Source organism: Polypterus senegalus, chromosome 3 (assembly GCF_016835505.1).
Source record: "Polypterus senegalus isolate Bchr_013 chromosome 3, ASM1683550v1, whole genome shotgun sequence".
Classification (NCBI taxonomy): Eukaryota; Metazoa; Chordata; class Cladistia; order Polypteriformes; family Polypteridae; genus Polypterus; species Polypterus senegalus.
This window is the reverse complement of record NC_053156.1, coordinates 81,359,325-81,373,138: the sequence shown is the minus strand read 5'-3', so window position 1 is coordinate 81,373,138 and position 13,814 is coordinate 81,359,325. Positions and strand designations below refer to the sequence as shown.

The 13,814-nt window shown below is 39.0% G+C and overlaps 1 long non-coding RNA gene across 3 annotated transcripts in view; it reads left to right on the top strand.

The window, feature by feature from the left end:
• The window catches only part of LOC120525322, a 130,228-nt gene that overhangs the window by 56,461 nt on the left and 59,953 nt on the right, over nt 1-13,814 (top strand). The window contains exon 4 of one of the 3 annotated variants that reach the window (XR_005632933.1): nt 6,881-7,078. The exons of the other annotated variants lie outside the window; for them this stretch is intronic. This is a non-coding gene — a long non-coding RNA (uncharacterized LOC120525322). The remainder of the gene's footprint in view (nt 1-6,880; nt 7,079-13,814) is intronic. 3 annotated transcript variants of the gene reach the window in all.

Below are 13,814 nucleotides of genomic sequence, written 5' to 3'. Positions count from 1 at the left end.
TTCAACATTTTGGTCACAAGTTGCACAAGTGTCACACCTTTGATTCTTCATCCACTCTAGCAAAGTTGCATCTTTATTCCAATATAAAGTAATTAAAAATAAATTCTCATTGCTTCTTCAACCAGGCAAGGATCTATGTGGGATCAAACAGGCCATAAATCATATACTTTTGTGCATAATGTATTGGTTTGTATGTGAACACTATTTGTTTATGAGAATTTACAATCAGTTCCCATGCATACTTCATTGGTAAAATATTCATTCATATGAACTATATCGGTTTGTATCAGGGACGTGCGGTCCTCACCTGTCATCGTGAAATGTAAAAAAATAATAATGATAACATAAACCAAATGTGTCCACTGGTGTGTGCTATATATTTGTTTTTAATATGATTCCAATAATTTTGATAATTTTATAGTCAAAATCACTGAACTGGCACATTTCCTATTCAAATACAGGGGAGAAACGCGAGGTGTGGCAGCAACGAATGGAGCCTCATCTTGGACTGCGCTGTCCCTCACACACTGGGTTGATGTCTGCAATTGGCGCATGCCTGTTGCTGTCTCTCAGTATGTCGCCAATATAATGTTTGCAGACACATTTATTATACACCCTGACTTTCTACAGTCTGGCTACTATCTTTAATTAATGTGTTTGACATATTTAGTCTTGCTCCTTGGACATAAAATCACAGTGAAAAGGCACAAGGCGAGGCAGACAGTACCGTGCTGCACCAAAGGGTGCGCATGTGAGCCCAACAGGTGCTCATTGCTGCTGTTCTATGCAGAGACGTCAATAAGTTAGCAATATCAGAAAGTCAAGTGCACTGCAGCGGTTCGTTTAATTTTAGTTTTTGTTCCGACTGACTGCCAAAACAGAAGGTTAAGACTTTTAAAACTAAAGGAAAATAAGGAGGACTTTTACAAGAAAGTGACAGAGATGTTTGTGGTGAAGGGTAGGTGCTTGGACTTCATTTCCAAATAAAGGTAAAACCATAAACGGTTTTCAGTTTTATAAAAAAATGGGATCAGGCTAAGAATAAACAATCCATCCATCCATCCATCCATCCATCCATCCATCCATCCTCTTCCGCTTATCCGAGGTCGGGTCGCGGGGGTAGCAGCTTAAGCAGAGAGGCCCAGACTTCCCCTCCCCGCCACTTCTTCCAGCTCTTCCGGAGAATCCCATGCGTTCCCAGGCCAGCCGGGAGACATAGTCCCTCCAGCGTGTCCTGGGTCTTCCCCGGGGCCTCCTCCCGGTTGGACGTGCCCGGAACACCTCACCAGGGAGGCGTCCAGGAGGCATCCTGATCAGATGCCCGAGCCACCTCATCTGACTCCTCTCGATGCGGAGGAGCAGCGGCTCTACTCTGAGCCCCTCCCGGATGACTGAGCTTTTTACCCTATCTTTAAGGGAAAGCCCAGACACCCTGCGGAGGAAACTCATTTCAGCCGCTTGTATTTGCGATCTCGTTCTTTCGGTCACTACCCATAGCTCATGACCATAGGTGGGGGTAGGAGCGTATATCGACTGGTAAATTGAGAGCTTTGCCTTACGGCTCAGCTCCTTTTTCACCACGGCAGACCGATGCAGAGCCCGCATCACTGCGGATGCCGCACCGATCCGCCTGTCGATCTCACGCTCCATTCTTCCCTCACTCGTGAACAAGACCCCGAGATACTTGAACTCCTCCACTTGGGGCAGGATCTCTCCTCCAACCCTGAGAGGGCACTCCACCCTTTTCCGGCTGAGGACCATGCTCTCGGATTTGGAGGTGCTGATTCTCATCCTAGCCGCTTCACACTCAGCTGCGAACCGATCCAGAGAGAGCTGAAGATCATGGCCTGATGAAGCAAACAGGACAACATCATCTGCAAAAAGCAGTGACCCAATCCTGAGTCCACCAAACCGGACCCCTTCAACACCCTGGCTGCGCCTTCAAATTCTGTCCATAAAAGTTATGAACAGAATCGGTGACAAAGGGCAGCCCCATGGGCTCACCACCTATGGGAGGGGCCAAGGAGGTTGGGTGCAGTGTGAGTTGGGTGGTGGCCGAAGGCGGGGACCTTGGCGGTCTGATCCTCGGCTACAGAAACTGGCTCTTGGGACGTGGAATGTCACCTCTCTGAAGGGGAAGGAGCCTGAGCTAGTGCGCGAGGTCGAGATGTTCCGGCTAGATATAGTCGGACTCACCTCGACGCACAGCTTGGACTCTCAATAAACAAACTATTAAAACAAAATTTTGACCTTAAATAAAATATTCTTTTGTTTTTCTTCTTATCATTTTGTTGAAGGGTTTGTATTAAAATTGAGTAAAACAACAGAATTAAAAGCTTTTAAAAACAATTAAATATTTTAATTAAGGTCAAAATTGAAATCAGTTTTTTTTTTGTACACCACTCTATACTTTCATTTGTATTGTATGAGAATGAATTGTGGAACTGCAACAGCAAATTTAGAACACATGGAGGGTGCAGAGGGTGTGCTCTCTCTGCTCTTTCTCATCGCTATAAATGTAATGCTCTTTCTTAGCCAAATATGCGCCTTACCTCTGTGTGTGTAAAGAATTCTGATGAAATATGAAACATGATCAATAATCAACGTGCAGTCTAATTGAATAGTGAATAAGCTACTCTTTTGGGCTCAAATATTCGTAAATCTGAAGGACTCTGAAGGAGTCGGTGCTTCACCAACCATGAACCTCACCGCACTTCACTGGTTTGTATATGTTTGGTTTGCATATCAACTGTATTGATTTGCACTTGTGTATTGGTTCAGTTGTGTTTGTTATTGATTTTGTGAGTCAACTGCACGATACCTGTTTCATACACATCTTATACTGGATTTAAGTGGGTAACGTATATTGGTTTTGTGCTTGAACTCTATTGGTTTTATGTGTGCACTACATAGATTACATGCTAAAACTGTACTGGTTTAAGGTTTTTACTATACAGTGATCTCTCGCTATATCACACTTCGACTTTCGCGGCTTCACTTCATTGCGGATTTTAAATGTAAGAGTATCTAAATATATATCACAGATTTTTCGCTGGTTCGTGGATTTCTGCGGACAATGGGTCTTTTAATTTATGGTACATGCTTCCTCAGTTTGTTTGCCCAGTTGATTTCATACAAGGGACGCTATTGGCAGATGGCTTAGAAGCTATCCAATCAGAGCATATATTACGTATTAAATAAAACTCCTCAATGATATACGATGGTGCTTAATTGTTTGCTTTTCTCGGTCACTCTCACTCTTTCTGACATTCTCTGCTCCTGACGGAGGGGGTGTGAGCAGAGGGGATGTTTGCAAAGAGGCTGTTTGCTTAGAAGATACAGACGCTACTCTAGAAAATGCTGAAAGACTACCTACACATTGCTCCCTTCTTTGCGGCTGCTTTATCACGGTGCGCATACTTAAAACCCCAACAGCACGTATTGATTTTTTGATTGCTTTTCTTTCGCGCTCTCTCTCTCTCTGGCATTCTCTGCTCCTGACACACATTCCTTTGAAGAGAAGATATGTTTGCATTCTTTTAATTGTGAGAAAGGACTGTCATCTCTGTTTTGTCATGGAGCACAGTTTAAACTTTGACTAAAGGGTGTTATTTCATGTCTAGAGGGCTCTAATAATGTTAACAGTGTGGGAGAGTTTATAAGGGCTTAAAATATATAAAAATAGCCATACAAACATACTGTATGGTTTCTACTTCGCGGATTTTCACCTATCATGGGGGATTCTGGAACGCAACCCCCGTGATCGAGAAGGCATTACTGTACCCGTTTCACAAGTGTAACATGCTGGTTTTATGTGTGTACTACATTGGTTTCAGGTACGAAACATACTGGTTATGTGTATGCACCCAGCTGAAGCTTTTTGTGTAAAATACTGATATGCAGTGAACAAACAAAATAGTTATTTTGTGCTTGTCTTGGTCTCTGAAAGAATGTACTGGTTCACTGACATTAAAGAACGAATCATTTTGAGGCATGTGCAGTGTGTCCTACTTTTTACATTGCATTCCATGACAGTTTGGAGCTGTCATCTTCACTTCACTTAAATGGCTGTTGTCTTTGGGAAATAGCCTATCAGTAAACTGTTTCAGCAAAACAATCGTGATAACAACTAAGCACTTATCATTGATTAGTTTGCTCTGACTGAGTGAGTATGTCCATCTCAGTAAGTATTCTGACTGATTGAATGAACCAGTATGGCAATACTAATCTGAAGAACCACTGCAAGTCCATCCATAAACTGCATGACAAGAAACTCGCAGTACAATACACTGAACTAGTTCACCAAAAGAATCGGTTTGTGTACTGAGCTGAGGAACAAACTGCTGAACTAGTTCACTGAAGGAATCAGCTCATGTACTGAACTATGGAACGAACTACAGACATTTGACTCACAGTACGGTACATTGAAGTAGTTCACCAAAAGAATCAGTTTGTGTACTGAACTGTAGATAAAGGGACTCGCAATGAATCACAGTTCGTTTCACTGATGGTATATGTATATCAGAATTCATCAGAAATCATATATCATATATCATTATATCATATCACAATAAGTATGGTTATTATGTATGTTAACTCTATATTTCAATGCCCTACATTTGTATAAAGAGTACAATGTGATATAATGCAAAGAATATCTTTGTTTGATGTATAACATTTTAATGATGTTCACCATTCTGTTTGGAGTCACAAAGTCACCCAGACAAACTGCTTACATTTAAGGCTTACTGTACTTGTCTTTAGGAAACAAGAAACAAATTTTGTGGCCATATGATAACATATTGAGTCTACAACATACTGCTGTTGTTCCTACAAGATAATAACTTGTGCACATAATACAGTATATACATCTTGTTTGCACACTATATAACTTAGACCTGGTTTTCTCAACAGAGTGACATTGAAAAAAACAATTGTGTTCAAATGAGAAAGGACTGCATTTATATGGCATAACAGTACATTTTAAACTAGATAAAACTGCATCAAAACTGTAACACAATAATTATGGCATTGGACTGGAAGGCAACCATGCACAGAATTCACTCTACTCTATATGCGCAAAGCATACACTTATTCAACTTAAAATCTTTTATTGAGCACATCTGTCTCATTTAAAATTGTCTAAAATGTTTCTAGGGCAAGATCCAACCTGCAAACATTGCAATCGAGCTCCAGCCTCATTAGGTCACATTTTTTGGGCCTGCACCAAATTAACATCATTCTGGACCAAAATCTTTAAATCCCTCTCAGACAGCCTTGGTGTCACAATCTCTCCTAATCCATTAACAGCTGTGTTTGGCGTACTTCCAGGTGGCCTTAAAGTGCAGAAGGACAAACAAACTGTAATTGCCTTTACTTCACTACTAGCACATAGACTTATCCTGGCCAACTGGAAGAATCCATCCCACCACTTTTAAGTCATTGGGCAACTGATATTATACACTATTTGAAATTGGAAAACATCAAATTCTCACTTTTTTAAAACCTGGCAGGATCTAATCAAACTAATAACATTTTAGAATCTGCACTTAAATTGGGGAAAAGGATTTTCTCCCCCTCTTTTACTTCCTTGTATACAAAGTATAGGGAAAGTATTGTAATCGTCCAAAAATTCGATGTTGAGATTTTAATGAATCTCAATGTTTTAGACCTCCCCGACTTTCTCGTATACGAAGTATTGGAATTCTCCAAATATTCCATTTCGAGATTTTGATGAATCTTGATGTTTTAGATCTCCCTGAGTCTGAAAATACCATTTTTGGAATTATGTCTGTGTGTTTGTCTGTGTGTGTGTGTGTATGTAAACACGATAACTTGAGTACACTTTCACTTACTGTAGGTCAGGGGTCCTCAATCCCAGTCCTAGAGAGCTGCAGTGGCTGCAGGTTTTTGTTCTGACCTGGTTGCTTAATTAGAAAGCAATTCTTGCCAATAAAGCACTAACAAACTATGAAATTAAATTAACTCTGCTGTGTCAGGTCATTCTCATATCCTAGATTTTCTTTCCCTTTCTATCATGCAAATTATTTGAAGGCTAAAATGGACGAGTAATTCTCAGTCCTTCACTTTTTTCTCTTCATTTTTCTTCCAAGTATGTAATTAAACCCAATAGTGCAGATAAATACATACAGGTGTAAATGTAAATAAGCTAAATGGAGGAATGCTGCTCTCTCTTGTCATTTGCATGTTATTGATAATAAGGAGCAATTAAAATAGCTGTTTAAGACAAAATTAAGCAATAAGGGCTCAAAATCACTAAAGTGAAGCAGAAGTGTTACTTTAGCAATAAGTGCTTTTTATTAAGCAACTGGGTTGGAGCAAAAACCTGCAGCCACTGCGGCTCTCCAGGACCGTGATTTAGGACCCCTGCTGTAGGTCAACCATATTTTGCATACAAATATTAGGTACAAAACATAGATTTCTATCAACATTTGGGCTATTTCTGCTAACTGGAAGTGTTACTTTACTTTTTATTCATGCAGCTGCAGAGTTCGATCTATTCAACTTTACTTTTATAATAATTGTTCAATATATTATTTATTTGATTTGATTTGTTGTTGACGGTTCTTTAATGTACATAATATAAAAATATAATCATTGTCTTGCAGTTTACTCCTCAAATATCCATCCCCGTATCTCAGTATATGATAAATTCTAGAGGAGACCACTCTCGATTTTTTTCTACTCTCAAAGTTTTACTCTGGCTGTTGTCCTTGCTCACTTTCTCATGGTTGGGGATTGATTTGAATTTAGTTTTGTCAAGGCTGACTGGCTTGTATGGAATGTTACTTGCTTTTTATAAATTAAATTAAAAAAATATGGCATTTAAATGAGACAGTATTCTGTTTAAACTCAATAGGAAAGCAATGAAAGCTGCATCTGTGTCTGCTTCATACCACAAAACCATTAAGCCCCCAAGTAGAGTGAATATCTTCAGTTTGAACACTGAAGAGGGCTTCAAAGGTCTAAAATGTTTCAGCATTTTCATATCAAGAAATAGAAGAAATTTGAGCACTGGAAAAGCTGCATATGCAAGAACTAGACAAAAAAATTAAATGTGAGTTTTTTTGCTTTTATTTACCAAACAAAATGTGCCAATGGGGTATGCAATTGCTTGAAAAGATCTCTTAAAGTAGCCTAAATATTCATAAATACAAATTTTTGATAAGTCAATAATTTTAACAATTAGGAAAATATGATTTAATGTCATTATACGTATAAATACTTTTCACTTGCTTAGATTTCATTTTCTGCAATGGGCAACTCTTGATGGTTTTTTATTACAAATAGGATTTGTCCAGTGGCTACTATTGTTTGAAAATAAAAGGTTCAGCACTGTAGGGTTTTTGTTTAGCCCTAGACAAGCACGGCTGGACAGAAGGAATTTTAAAAATCAGCTACTAACTAAGCTAAACAAAAAATGTTGTTTATAAAGTGCATAGTATTTTGGAGGAAAAAAGAAGTTCCTGACTGCAGATATGTATTCATTAATTGCATAATGATGAAAATGATTATTATTATTATTATAATTATAAAAAGTACTTTTAATTTTTGTACTTAAGAACTTTTGAAAGCAGATGCTTTTTAATTTTAATCAAATACTTTTTCACAGAAATACTGTTTACTTTGGTGAAAGTACTTCTATTTTTACTGAAGGATCATTTCTGAGTGCTCTGTACTGCTCTGATTTTGACAGTTTTGCGGCTGATAGATTTTGTTGATTCCTTTATTAATGAGACTAAGACATTATACTCAACTCCCAATATATTAGTTCTTTCCAATTTTTACTTATCTTGCCCCATTTTGCTACAATATAAGGGGTTCAGATGGGTAATTAGCTGCAAATCACTTGAAATCTCACAAATATCAATTAACACCTAAATACTTCAATATATTAAAATAAATGAATTATAAATTTTGGGGGACCCATGCAGATCCAGCATGAGTATCGATAAAAAATATAATCCCACTAATTATTTAATAAAGTTAAATACTGTATCTATTAATGCTATCAATGCCAGGTTTAAGCTTGTCCTCAGAAGCTTGTCTAAAATGAATGGATATGTTGGGTGCAGAACTGCATCCAATACACAGCACTGTGCAATTGCTGAAGACTAGAACTTTCAATGTTACCCTCTGCATTCAGGTTTTGATCCAATTAATGGTCTAATTAATGTGGTATTATTCTGGAAGTGTTTTAACCAGGATAACAGTGGGGCGCATTAACACATACAGGGTGCCCATGAACTTTGAGAGTGGTGATTGATATCAGAATAACGTGAAACTGACCTTCTACCTGGAAGCAAGAGTGTTCTGTCATTTAAATACCTTCTATAAGGCCCAAATGACCAGGTTGAAACAGCTGCGTCAACTTAGTAACCGGCTCTGTATGCACTTTTTTAACTGGGAATAAAAGGAACTGATAGACTTTGTAAGAGTAATGTAATAAGTACGTATTTCCACAGTCAAGTTCTCATCTTATTGCCATCTCTGCCTGGTGGCCATCCTCTTGAACACCAATAAATATGTTTCCACATTGTCTCAAGGACACATGGGAACAAATACTTGGGCCAGACCTTGGCTGCGTCTCTGGTGGGCATCCACATCTGCCCGTTCTGCCTGTTATAGCTGTAAATGGGTTACCTCTTCAGCCAGGTGCTGTACTACTTCCGTGTAGTTGCTAGGGTCTGTCATCGCCTCAGCGCTGTCCTGCCAACTACATCAATGTGGGGTGGCCGAACACGGGTTCAAGCAAAGCCATTACAAATCAAAAACAGGTAGTCCCTTTTAATTCTTTCAAATTTCTCAAACTTAAACAGGTGCCGTCTTGTGACACTCAACATAAGTCAAGTGAGAACAAAACAAAAACTACTACAGTGCTTAGTAACAGCAAACAAAACAATGGAAACTTTTCCCAGAGCTTTTACTCTCCAGAACTGGTCTCATCAAGACATAGATGCTAATTTCCTTCACTGGGAGGTTTCTGGGAGCTGTGGGGAAAAAAGGGAACAAGTTTAGCAACAGTGCCCCCTCTCACCCTAGTGGGTTACCATTTACCTTGAATGTGCTTTCAAGGAGATCCTCAGATGCACATGCGTGACAATACATTTTCTCTGATTGGTTCGTTGGTCTACAACCAAATGCCTGTTTTATCGTACTCTTGTTTGTCTTATACCTTTAGGTTTAGCCATCACTCTTGAAATTTCTGTGTATGTAGCAACTTTCAAGTCTTTTTGTTTACATTTACATATTTGACTAACACCTTTATCCAAGGCACCTTACAACGTTTATGACACAATTGGTTACATTTCTAGTTTTCCAATTAGACCACAGGCAGATCAGGTAACTTGCTCATGGTCACACAGCGTCATTAGCAGGATTTGAACCCACAACCTCAGGATTTGACATCCAAAGCCTTAACCACCATACCAGACTGCCTACCACTGTTGACCCATCGATGAAGTCATCCTCAGGCTGATGCAATACTTAGTGCTGTTACATAGCTCTCCCTTTGGGAAGTCAGCTGTCCATAGAGATTACTCCCAACTCCTTGCAACAGTGCAAAAACATTTTGAAATGATGCAGAGCTCTTCACCCACTGTGGTCATGCAGCTGTTGATGAGAGTAGTGCAGCAGGGTTGTAGACAATTGTGTTGTTAGATGGTCCATCTGGGAAGGTGAATGCTGCACTGCCAGATGCCACAGCAGGGTTGCTTAATGTGTGGTGATCTGTCCATAATATGTGTGCAAGCGAACCTCCTTCTTTAGAGCCTTCTGAGGTATCAATCTCATGGCTGCCATTTTTCTACAATCATTTTTCAATACCACTCAAGTCATTCCACAGAATTATGTCTTGTCCTCTGCCTGCGCATTCACATTGCTGGATATACATCACATTAGCAACAGCATCTGCCAAACTTTTAACCAGCTGCTCAGCTCATAAGCCAGTCCAAGCTAGGATCCTTCTTGACACTCACACTCACTTAGTCTTCTCAGATATCATTTTGACTCACTTTTATACTCTGTTTTGTGAAGTGCTGTGTTTTCAATTGTTACATTTATTTGAACGTTCCCATTTTCATGTTCTTAGCAGGAGGAATCCCAGCCCACCTTTATTAACTCAGTGGGCAAAGCTGTTCTATATTATCTAAACTTAGGAAAAAATCTAGTTCTCTGTAAGAAGATACATTCAAAATAAGAATTTGATAATATAATGTGAAATAAGCATGCAGGGACTGTGATTGACTTTCTTATGTTATTAATTACTCTATTATATTTGAAAAGTTTGCTGGGTTTTTTAACTTCGTCCTTTTGTCTCTCTCTTGAGTGGGGGTCTTTTTTTATTTATAGTTTTCTTTTTCTTTTTTTTTCTCTGGAATGATTTTGAAGTAAACTCTTGTATCTATTATGTTGTTATTATTTACATGATTCAGTAGTTTGCCATTCATGAACATATCAACCAATATAAACATGATGTAAAGTAATTTGCTTACAAAGTTTAACTATTTATGTACATTACTTCTTCACTGTAATGGTTCTCAGATTGCAAATACATGATATGCAATGTGCCAGGATTTCTTGTGTAGCCCATTTCACAGTTCATCTTGCACATGCTATAATCTGAAGTTACATATGATAAAGAATCATAAGTGTGTGGAATGTATACGAGGTGAGATGAATGTGTACGAAATGATCGTCACCTAGGTGTTCGCAATATCTCAGAGTTGACTGGTATTGACAGGGAATCAGTGAGACGCATTTTGCACGAATGTATAGAAGGTGACAATGTTTAGAATGTTGTAATTCATCAATAAATATTTTTTACCAATTTGGTTATTTTTGTGTCTCACTCGTATATTAAAACATAACTGGTATCAGTTATCTTTTTGTTAATTCACAGTAGTGGCAAAGGGCTGAGGTGAAGTGTAATTACTGGAACGTTTTCCATGTATGTCTGAGTAAAGGGAAAATTATGCATTTTTGCAAAGTCCTTTGTGGTTCTTAAAATGTACCATTAATTATATGAGCAACTCTGTGAGTATCCCTGATTTGTTTTTAAGTTTGGACTCCTCTGTGACATTTTCAACTCTCAAATATGCACATGTGAAAGTATCTAAATATTTCACACAAAAAGAAAAGGTGTAATGCTGTGACAACAACTTGCTAAAGTAGAATCTGTTGTGGAATAACCTTTGTTCTTTTTGTATAAAACTCATCTTGCTACTTTACTTTTATGTTCACATTTCATATTCAGTTCATATTTCTTCATATTATTTCCCAATGGTTAATTTGCCATAGGATCTATAATCTTTCCTCTTGTGGACTCCATGGAGCACTCCAGCTCCAGAAACACCCAACACAAGTAAGCTCAGACACAAGTTAAAAGGCTAAAGAGTCTTTTATTATGGGAAACTCTTTAAAGCAAGTGTTTCACACTACAGCCACAAGTACAATAAGCTCATTGGGCACACAGCAACTCTTTTCTTCCTTTTCTATGTCTTTCACTGCCTCCTCCACTCCTTCTCCTCCTCCTGTCCAACCTTTCACCTGGCTATGTTTTGTCCATGTGAGGCAGGCAGCTTTTATCTCCCACCCAGGAGTCCTTTCGGTGCTCTGTAGACGTGGTCCGAAAGCACTTCTGGGTACAACAGAAACCCCATGACGTAGTGCTCCCTAGTCCCTGCAGCACCGTCTAGTTACACCCACAGAATCCAACAGAGCTGAGCTGAAGAACTCCATGTCTCATGCTACCCTGTGGGTATCCAAGGCACCGCTACAACTCAAGATGCTGCTGCCAGCGAGTGTTCTGGGGGAGATAATGCCCTGAGCATCCTGTCTCCCTTGCTCCATCCACCTCGAGGATGTCCCGGCCAGGTAAGGACGCTGGCTGTCCCTCACACTCTCTAGAACATAGTTTACTGCCATGCTTTTTATTGCCAACATTTGAAATGACTGTTAAATATTTAATTTACTATTTTTTGTAAGTTAAATCAGAAATGCACAACAACTAGAAACCTGCATATTTCATGGAGATATATTTTAATCAAAGAAATTCATATTAGAAAAAACACAATAAGAAACCCCTATTTTTAGTGAAATCTTGCAAATTGAATTGCATTGAAACTAAAAAGATAGATAGATAGATAGATAGATAGATAGATAGATACTTTATTAATCCCAAGGGGAAATTCACATAATCCAGCAGCAGTATACTGATACAAAGAAAAAGATAAAGTCATATACGGAGCTGCTGGAAAGGCTGCCAGTCAGAAAAAAATAAGGAAATCCCAGCTTGTTTACAAATTAAATTTCAAATATAATAGTCATTTTTGCTCTGCTTTTCTTTGTTAATTCATCGTTTGAGTTAGTTGAGTCTGATGTGTGTCTTCTTGATCTTCAGAGTTTTGGAGGAATAAGTTCTTGTACTTTTTGATTCTAGACTTTGTCTGGCACAGGACTTTAAAGACATTTAAAAGAAGTCTGTATTTGTACATTTGAAAAGGTAGTAATTGAGTTATTATCCAATTCCATCATCTAATTAAAAACAAGATAATATTTAGCTGTAGGGTTCATAAATCAGAAAAATATACACTGCCCACACTGCAAAAACTAGAAAAACAAACTTAAATTGGAGTTATTTTGCTTTTAATTAACACAAAAATCTGTCAATGAGGTAGCCACAATAGACTTGACATTTTTTTAAATAAGCTAAATAATCCTAAATACAACATTTTTGATAAGCCAATCAATCTTACCATAAGGAAAACATTATTTAGGTGCTTCATATATGAACTTTTTAGTTGCTTAGGTTTCTTTTTTTTGTTCTGTACCCTAAGCTTTTATATTACAGAGCCTCACATATCTCTGTTTTCAAAGTACATTTGATGCCTGCAGTATTTAAATGTCATGGCTCTTCAGCCAGCAACATCTTCCACAGATAGACCAAAGCTGAGCTTGAGCTCCTGTAGAATCCGATTATACCTGTAAATGTTGTGATAAGGACGCGGTATAGCGCCCGACCCAGCACAGACTGACACAGAGGCACGTGCAAAACCCAACATGACTGTTATTTTTCTTCACCTGTGGGGCACGTCTTCCCCATGAACCCCACATGCAATACACAGTCCCAAAAGCACTTAACTCCACTGTCCACAACACAACCTCATCCTCTTCCTCCTGATTCTGGCCCAGAGTGGTGGTTGCCGACCCTTTTTATAGCCCACCCAGAAGTGCTCCAGGTACTTGATCATCTGCTTCTGATTGCACTTCTCAGCGTGACTGTAGAGTAGACCAGGCCGGCTCAGGGACCCATGCAGCACCCCCTGGCGGCCACCCTAGATCTCAACAGGGCTGTGGAGAACTCCATCTCACATGGATCCCTGCAGGAAACTGAGGCACCATCATCAGCCAAGAAAGCTGCCACCAAGCGTCCCGGGGGAGGTATTGAGCAGTCCATGATTGCTCCCCCGGAAAATAAGTAGAAGGGGTGTCCCAGGCAGGCATGGGACCCTGAAGGTGCAGCTTCGAGAGAGAATGCCACCAAAACAAAATGACCAGCATGTTTATTTGAGATCTTTGTGCTAATATTTACTTTTCAAGATTTCTGTGTGCCATTCTTCAATACTTTTCTGTACAAGCAGAGACACACAGAAAATTCAATAAAAAAGCATTGGTTAGTGCTAGAGCCAAAAACTACTAGACAAGAGGAAATGTTAATGCATCACAGGCTGGCATTTGCTGTCCTTCACTGGAATCTAAATAATAAAAAGACAAAACTGCCAGTGGTTTGATTT